This window comes from Eleutherodactylus coqui, chromosome 5 (assembly GCF_035609145.1).
Source record: "Eleutherodactylus coqui strain aEleCoq1 chromosome 5, aEleCoq1.hap1, whole genome shotgun sequence".
In the NCBI taxonomy this organism is placed as follows: domain Eukaryota; kingdom Metazoa; phylum Chordata; class Amphibia; order Anura; family Eleutherodactylidae; genus Eleutherodactylus; species Eleutherodactylus coqui.
Genome location: NC_089841.1, coordinates 207968645 through 207976171, shown reverse-complemented (window position 1 = coordinate 207976171; position 7527 = coordinate 207968645).

The following is a 7527-nucleotide window of genomic DNA, read 5'->3' as shown; positions in this document are numbered from 1 at the left end:
CTCTCTGCTGCTGGCTTAGCTTCTGCAAAATATGTAATGTGAAATTCCAACATGTAGGTACATCACAGATGAGGTGGTTGGGTGGTAGGCTGTACTGTCGTTGCACCTCCGCCAGACGAGAAGCATCTGGATGTGAACACACAACTTTGCCTTGCTTCAGATTGTGCAAGGTCAGCCACGTGTCAGGCTTGGCCTGCAGAGCCGTCAACAGTTCTTCACCTATATGGCTGCGCTCAACTAGACATATGAGTTTTGGCACAGCATGGTGACATTTCTGACGTGCAGCACTATATAGACGATGTTTTTTTTACTTATAGAAATCTGTGCTGATGTGGAGTCTGTTGAAAGATGATATGAAGAGGTGGAGAAAGAGAAGGAGGAGAGGGAGGAGAATGAGAAGGGGACAAACATTGATGTCAAGCAAGTTTTGCGGGTAGCATGAAACAAGGTACACCACTTTCGGCTTCATGCCCCACCTCCAGGACGTTGACCCACTGTTCTGTTAAGGACATGTAATTCCTCTTGCTTTGCTTGCTGGACCAAATGTTCTGCAATGCCATGGACATTTTATCACTCTCATGGCGGTGCGTCACAGGGAAGGTTCTTTCGAGAAAAGGAATACCATCTAGTACTGTAGGTTAGCACTGAGCATCACATTGCAGAAGGCATCTATGTCCACTAAATAAATAGTAGGGAAAAGCCAGCTCAACCCAGGCTTGAAAAATTAAAAACCCAAACTGTATTTTTCTTAATTTTAAAAAATTATTTGACCCACAATCACAGCACTAAAAGCTCTCTGATGTATTTCTAGCACTAGACTGCTTGATATTAGTCGTAACTGAGAAGTAAAAATATCACACCATTTACATTGCCAGCAGCTGTGCATTTATGCTGTATGCTCAGGGATGCTTGGGTGGTTTTTTTTATGTTCCCATAGCTGATGGGATATGAAGGGCGGCTTCTGACCTGGAACATGCTGGAATATGGGGTAGATGCCAGTGTTGGTGAAAGTCGTGGTTATGGTGGCTCGACTTCTGCTCTCTTTTCCCACTCCTGGCTCTGAACTCTGCAGCCTGGTTGTCTTTTGTGGAGGAGAGGCCTGAAGTAGATGTTCTACTGGCCATTGACAAAACTGAAGACCTTTTTACATACAAAGATAATCTTTCAAACCATTAAAAGATTGAAAGATTCAGCAATCTATTTGCATAAAGTGTTAATGGCCATTAATGGCTATTAACACTTTATCATCTTCATTTACAATTCGGAGGGCCAACAGGAGTTGTTTGCAGAGCCCAGGAATACACGCCCAGCTGTGAAAACAGCTGCAGGCAGATTGCAGTGTTCTCTCCTGGCTAGTGTAAACATGCCATGGGGAGAACAGCATGCAGTCTATTGAAAGATAAATGTGTTTGCTTTATCTTTTAGTGGCTGGATATTGGATTTTAGGTTAACTTTAAAATCATCATTCAAACAAAAAGTGCACAATGGCAGCATTTACATGTAATGATAATCGCTAGTTTTTGGCCGTTTGAATGAATTTTGAGCGATAATTATAATCGTTGCATGTAAAAGGGCCTTACCTCTCTGTGTTCAGAAGCTACTGCATGAACAGAGAGGGAAATGGAGCAAGAGGCAGATAGAGCAGCGGAAGAGGGAGCAGGACAAGGCCAACTCTTTGCCCTCTGACCCAGGTGGGCTCTCCAGGGCAGCAGGTGGTGGAACACCTGTGGAGTGACTTCACATCAAAGATTTTTGCACCGCTTTAGCCTGCTTTGAAGAAGTGACCAAAATGTTAAGTCGCGATTACGCGCTAATCAGTATGACCGTCCATGTTGTCTGCCTGCTGCAACAGACATTACAGGGCCTCAGGGACAGTGATGTGTTGTTGTCACAGAAGAAGGAAGGGACACTAATCATCCAACTGTCTGGCCAGTCCGCCATTACTCAACACTGCAGGGAGAGTGGCTTTGTTCAAGAACGGGGGCATCTTCTTCAACACATTTCTTCACTCATGGGAGAAGTATAGAGGAGGAAGAAGAGAAAAAAGAGGAAGGGGATAATATATATCCAGAGACAGGGGAGGGGGCTATGCAATGTTCCTTCCATCCATCACTAACCCCAGCTATTCTACATGGATGATGGGACCAGCCAGAGAACACACTTAGGCCTCACCCAGAGGAATGTAGGCCATCATCCTTAAAGGGGTTGTCTCGAGGAAGCAGTGAATTTTTTTTTTGCCCAGTCCCCCTTATTAAGCATACATTACTAATCACCCATGTAAATGACTTTTCTAGCCGGTTTCTACTTACAGTTCCAGCGTTTCAGCAACTTATAAAAAGTTTTCCCAAGATGGCCGCCGGCTCTTTTCCCGTCGCTTGCTGTAGCCCGACGTGCGCGCTCCCGAGACGCTACCAGCTGTGTCTCCCTGACAACCAGACGCCCCGCAGCCGCCGACCGGACCCACTGCGGCCGCCGACTACGGCACACGCTCTTGGGCCACAGTCACCCACCGCCAGGCAGCAGGTAACCGGCGCTAGGCCCCGGCTCCCCCGCGCTAGGCCCCGGCTCCCCAGCGCTAGGCCCTGGCTCCCCAGCGCTAGGCCCCGGGGCCCAGCGGTCGGCTCCGGGGCCACAGCGGTAGGCCCCGGGGCCCAGCGGTAGGCTCCAGGGCCACAGCGGTAGGCCCTGGGGCCCAGTGGTAGGCTCCGGGGCCCAGCGGTAGGCTCCGGGGCCACAGCAGAATGGCCCCGGGGCCCAGCGGTAGGCTCCGGGGCCACAGCGGCAGTCCGTCACTCGTCACCCCCGTCAGTCCGTCACCCATCACTTACCTGGGCGGCTGGGCGGCACGGCTGGGCTGGGCGGCTCTGCTGGGCGGCTGGGCGGCACGGCTGGGCGGCTCAAGTTTCTGCACCTTCCTCTAAGAGAGGATGGTAGCAGAATGGCCGCTCCAGCGCGCTCCCGAGAAGCTACAGCTCGTCTGCGCATGCGCAGAAGAGCTGTAGCGGCGAGCACACTGAAGCGGCTCGTGCTCAGAGCAGAAGACTGGACTGCGCAAGCGCGTAAAAAAAAAGCAAGCAGTCAGCGAAATTAGACGGAACCATGGAGACGAGGACGCTAGCAACGGAGCAGGTAAGTGAATAACTTCTGTATGGCTCATATGTAATTCACAATGTATATTACAAAGTGCATTAATATGGCCATACAGAAGTGTATAACCCCACTTGATTTCGCGAGACAACCCCTTTAATGACTCTGAGGCATATGAGTGCTTTTATGTTGCAGTGCTTGCAGAAGGATGACAAAACATGAGATCATTACTCGGTGGTCACACTCTTTGATCTTCGCTACATGGCCAAAATGACAAATCTCTTTGCAGCAGTGGAGAGGGAACTCAAAATGCAGCACAATCGAGACAGACTGTTAAGCAGGTTAAGCACAGCATTTCCTCATAGCAGTGGGGATGCACCCGTAATGGATCACAGCTCTGTGGCTCATGGCAGATGAGCAGGAAGGTGTCACAGCAGCACCATCACCGGTGGCAGGGGAAGTCTAGCAGAGAAATGGCATAGTTTTTTCTGCCCGCCACAGCCACCAGCAATAGCATAGGGTAAGGCTCAGTCACAGGCAACACGCCGGCCTTAGCCAATTATTCCACTAATTGCTTATCACAAGTTATGAAGGCACCATGGCTCCTGACAAAGATGTTAAAAGGCTATTAGAGATGAGCGAACGTACTCGTCCGAGCTTGATATTCGTGCGAATATTAGGGTGTTCGGGATGCTCGTTACTCGTAATGAGCACCACGCGGTGTTCTGGTTACTTTCAGTTTCCTCTCTGAGACGTTAGCGCGCTTTTCTGGCCAATTGAAAGACAGGGAAGGCATTACAACTTCCCCCTGTGACGTTCAAGCCCTATACCACCCCCCTGCAGTGAGTGGCTGGGAAGATCAGATGTCACCCGAGTATAAAAGTCGGCCCCTCCCGCGGCTCGCCACACATGCCTTGTGAGTTAGCTGAGGGAAAGTACTATCGTGCTGGTGCTGCTGTAGGGAGAGCGTTAGGAGTCAGTGTAGGCTTCAAGAACCCTAAAGGTCCTTCTTAGGGCCACATCTACCTGTGTGCAGGCTGCTGCTAGCAGTGTTTTTTTTTTCTTTTTCCTCAAAATCGGCAGTGCAGAGCATTGCACCCGGTATTAGGGACAGAAGTGGTGCATAGGCAGGGAGAGTGTTAGGAGTGAGTGTAGCCTTCAAGAACCTCAACGGTCCTTTCTAGGGCCAAATTTAAGCGTGTGCAGTACTGTGCTGGCTGCTGTTAGCAGTGTTGCATTTTTTTTTCTTTCTAAAAATCGTCTGTGCAGAGCATTGCACCCTCCATTGATACTACAGGGACAGAATTGTGTAGGCAGGGCCACAACATAGTTATTGTTCATTGAATATACGCAGTGGGTCCTTCCCTTTGCAAAAAAGGAAAAGAAATTATATTTGGCCTGCCTGTGTCAGTCCTAAGGTCTCCGTGTACGTGTGTGCTGCGTGGACAACGTACAAAAATCAGACGCAACCAGCTACGGTTTACTGCAGGCTTGCGCCATTGTCTTTCCTGACTGGCAAATACCTGCTCTGCCAGAGTTAATAACTCTGCTACACTAAAGTTGTGTGACAATTTTTCAGGGCCACACCACAGTTATTAAACGTATTGTTCATTGAATATACGCAGTGGGGCCTTCCCTTTACAAAAAAGCGAAAAAATTATATTTGACCTGCAGGCTTGCGCCAATTTATTTCCTGCCTGGGAAATCAAATCACTGGTAATACAGCATGCTGAGGGGTAGGGGTAGGCCTAGAGGACGTGGACGCGGCCGAGGACGCGGAGGGCCAAGTGAGGGTGTGGGCACAGGCCGAGCCAGTGCGGTGGCCAGGGGTAGAGGCAGGGCCAGACCGAATAATCCACCAACTGTTTCCCAAAGCGCCCCCTCGCGCCATGCCACCCTGCACAGGTCAAGGTGCTCTACGGTGTGGCAGTTTTTCACAGAGACGCCTGACGACCGGCGAACAGTGGTGTGCAACCTTTGTCGCGCCAAGATCAGCTGGGGAGGCACCACCAACAGCATGCGCAGGCATATGATGGCCAAGCACCCCACAAGGTGGGACGATGCCCGTTCACCGCCTCCGGTTTGCACCACTGCCTCTCCCCCTGTGCCCCAACCTGCCACTGAGATCCAACCTCCCTCTGAGGACACAGGCACTACCGTCTCCTGGCCTGCACCCACACCCTCACCTCTGCTGTCCTCGGCCCCATCCAGCAATGTCTCTCAGCGCAGCGTCCAGACGTCGCTAGTGCCACAGTTTGAGCGCAAGCGCAAGTACGATGCCACGCACCCGCACGCTCAAGCGTTAAACGTGCACATTGCAAAATTGATCAGCCTGGAGATGCTGCCGTATAGGCTTGTGGAAACGGAGGCTTTCAAAAGCATGATGGCGGCGGCTGCCCCGCGCTACTCGGTTCCCAGTCGCCACTACTTTTCCCAATGTGCCGTCCCAGCCCTGCACGACCACGTCTCCCGCACCATTGTACGCGCCCTCACCAACGCGGTTACTCCCAAGGTCCATTTAACAACGGACACGTGGACAAGCACAGGCGGGCAGGGCCACTATATCTCCCTGACGGCACATTGGGTGAATTTAGTGGAGGCTGGGACAGAGTCAGAGCCTGGGACCGCTCACGTCCTACCCACCCCCAGAATTGCGGGCCCCAGCTCGGTGGTGGTATCTGCGGCGGTGTATGCTTCCTCCACTAAAGCACCTTCCTCCTCCTCCTCCTCCTCCTCCAACGCAACCTCTGTCTCGCAATCAAGATGTGTCAGCAGCACGTCGCCAGCAGTCGGTGTCACGCGGCGTGGCAGCACAGCGGTGGGCAAGCGTCAGCAGGCTGTGCTGAAACTACTCAGCTTAGGAGAGAAGAGGCACACGGCCCACGAACTGCTGCAGGGTCTGACAGAGCAGACCGACCACTGGCTTGCGCCGCTGAGCCTCCAACCGGGCATGGTCGTGTGTGACAACGGCCGTAAGCTGGTGGCGGCTCTGCAGCTCGGCAGCCTCACGCACGTGCCATGCCTGGCCCATGTCTTTAATTTGGTGGTTCAGCGCTTTCTGAAAAGCTACCCCCACTTGTCATACCTGCTCGGAAAGGTGCGCCAGCTCTGCGCACATTTCCGCAAATCCCACACGCACACTGCCACCCTGCGGACACTGCAACATAGGTTTAATCTGCCAGTGCACCGACTGCTGTGCGACTTGCCCACACAGTGGAACTCTACGCTCCACATGTTCGCCAGACTCTATGAGCAGCGTAGAGCTATAGTGGAATACCAACTCCAACTTGCGCGGCGCAGTGGGAGTCAGCCTCCTCAATTATTTACAGAAGAGTGGCCCTGGTTGGCAGCCATCTGCCAGGTCCTTGGAAAATTTGAGGAGTCTACCCAGGTGGTGAGCGGCGATGCTGCAATCATTAGCGTCACCATTCCTCTGCTATGCATCTTGAGAAGTTCCCTGCAAAGCATAAAGGCAGACGCTTTGCGCTCGGAAACAGAGCCGGGGGAAGACAGTATATCGCTGGATAGTCAGAGCACCCGCCTGTCTATATCTCAGCGCGTTGAGGAGGAGGAGGAGGAGCATGAGGAGGATGAGGAGGAGGGGGAAGAAACAGCTTGGCCCACTGGTGAGGGTACACATGCTGCTGGGCTGTCATCCTTTCAGCGTGTATGGCCTGAGGAGGAGGAAGAGGAGGAGGAGGAGGATCCTGAAAGTGATCTTCCTAGTGAGGACAGCCATGTGTTGCGTACAGGTACCCTGGCACACATGGCTGACTTCATGTTAGGATGCCTTTCTCGTGACCCTCGCGTTACACGCATTCTGGCCACTACGGATTACTGGGTGTACACACTGCTCGATCCACGGTATAAGGAGAGCCTTTGCACTCTCATTCCCGAAGAGGAAAGGGGTTCGAGAATGATGCTATACCACAGGGCGCTGGTGGACAAACTGATGGTAAACTTCCCATCCGACAGCGCTAGTGGCCGAAGGCGCAGTTCCGAGGGCCAGGTAGCAGGGGAGGCGCAGAGATCAGGCAGCATGTACAGCGCAGGCAGGGGAACATTCTCCAAGGCCTTTACCAGCTTTATGGCTCCCCACCAAGACTGTGTCACCGCTCCCCAGTCAAGGCTGAGTCGGCGGGAGCACTGTAAAAGGATGGTGAGGGAGTACGTAGCCGATCGCACGACCGTCCTCCGTGACGCCTCTGCCCCCTACAACTACTGGGTGTCGAAGCTGGACACGTGGCCTGAACTCGCACTGTATGCCCTGGAGGTGCTTGCTTGTCCTGCGGCTAGCGTCTTGTCAGAGAGGGTGTTTAGTGTGGCTGGGGGAATCATCACGGATAAGCGTACCCACCTGTCAACCGACAGTGCCGACAGGCTTACACTCATCAAGATGAACAAAGCCTGGATTTCCCCAGACTTCTCTTCTCCACCAGC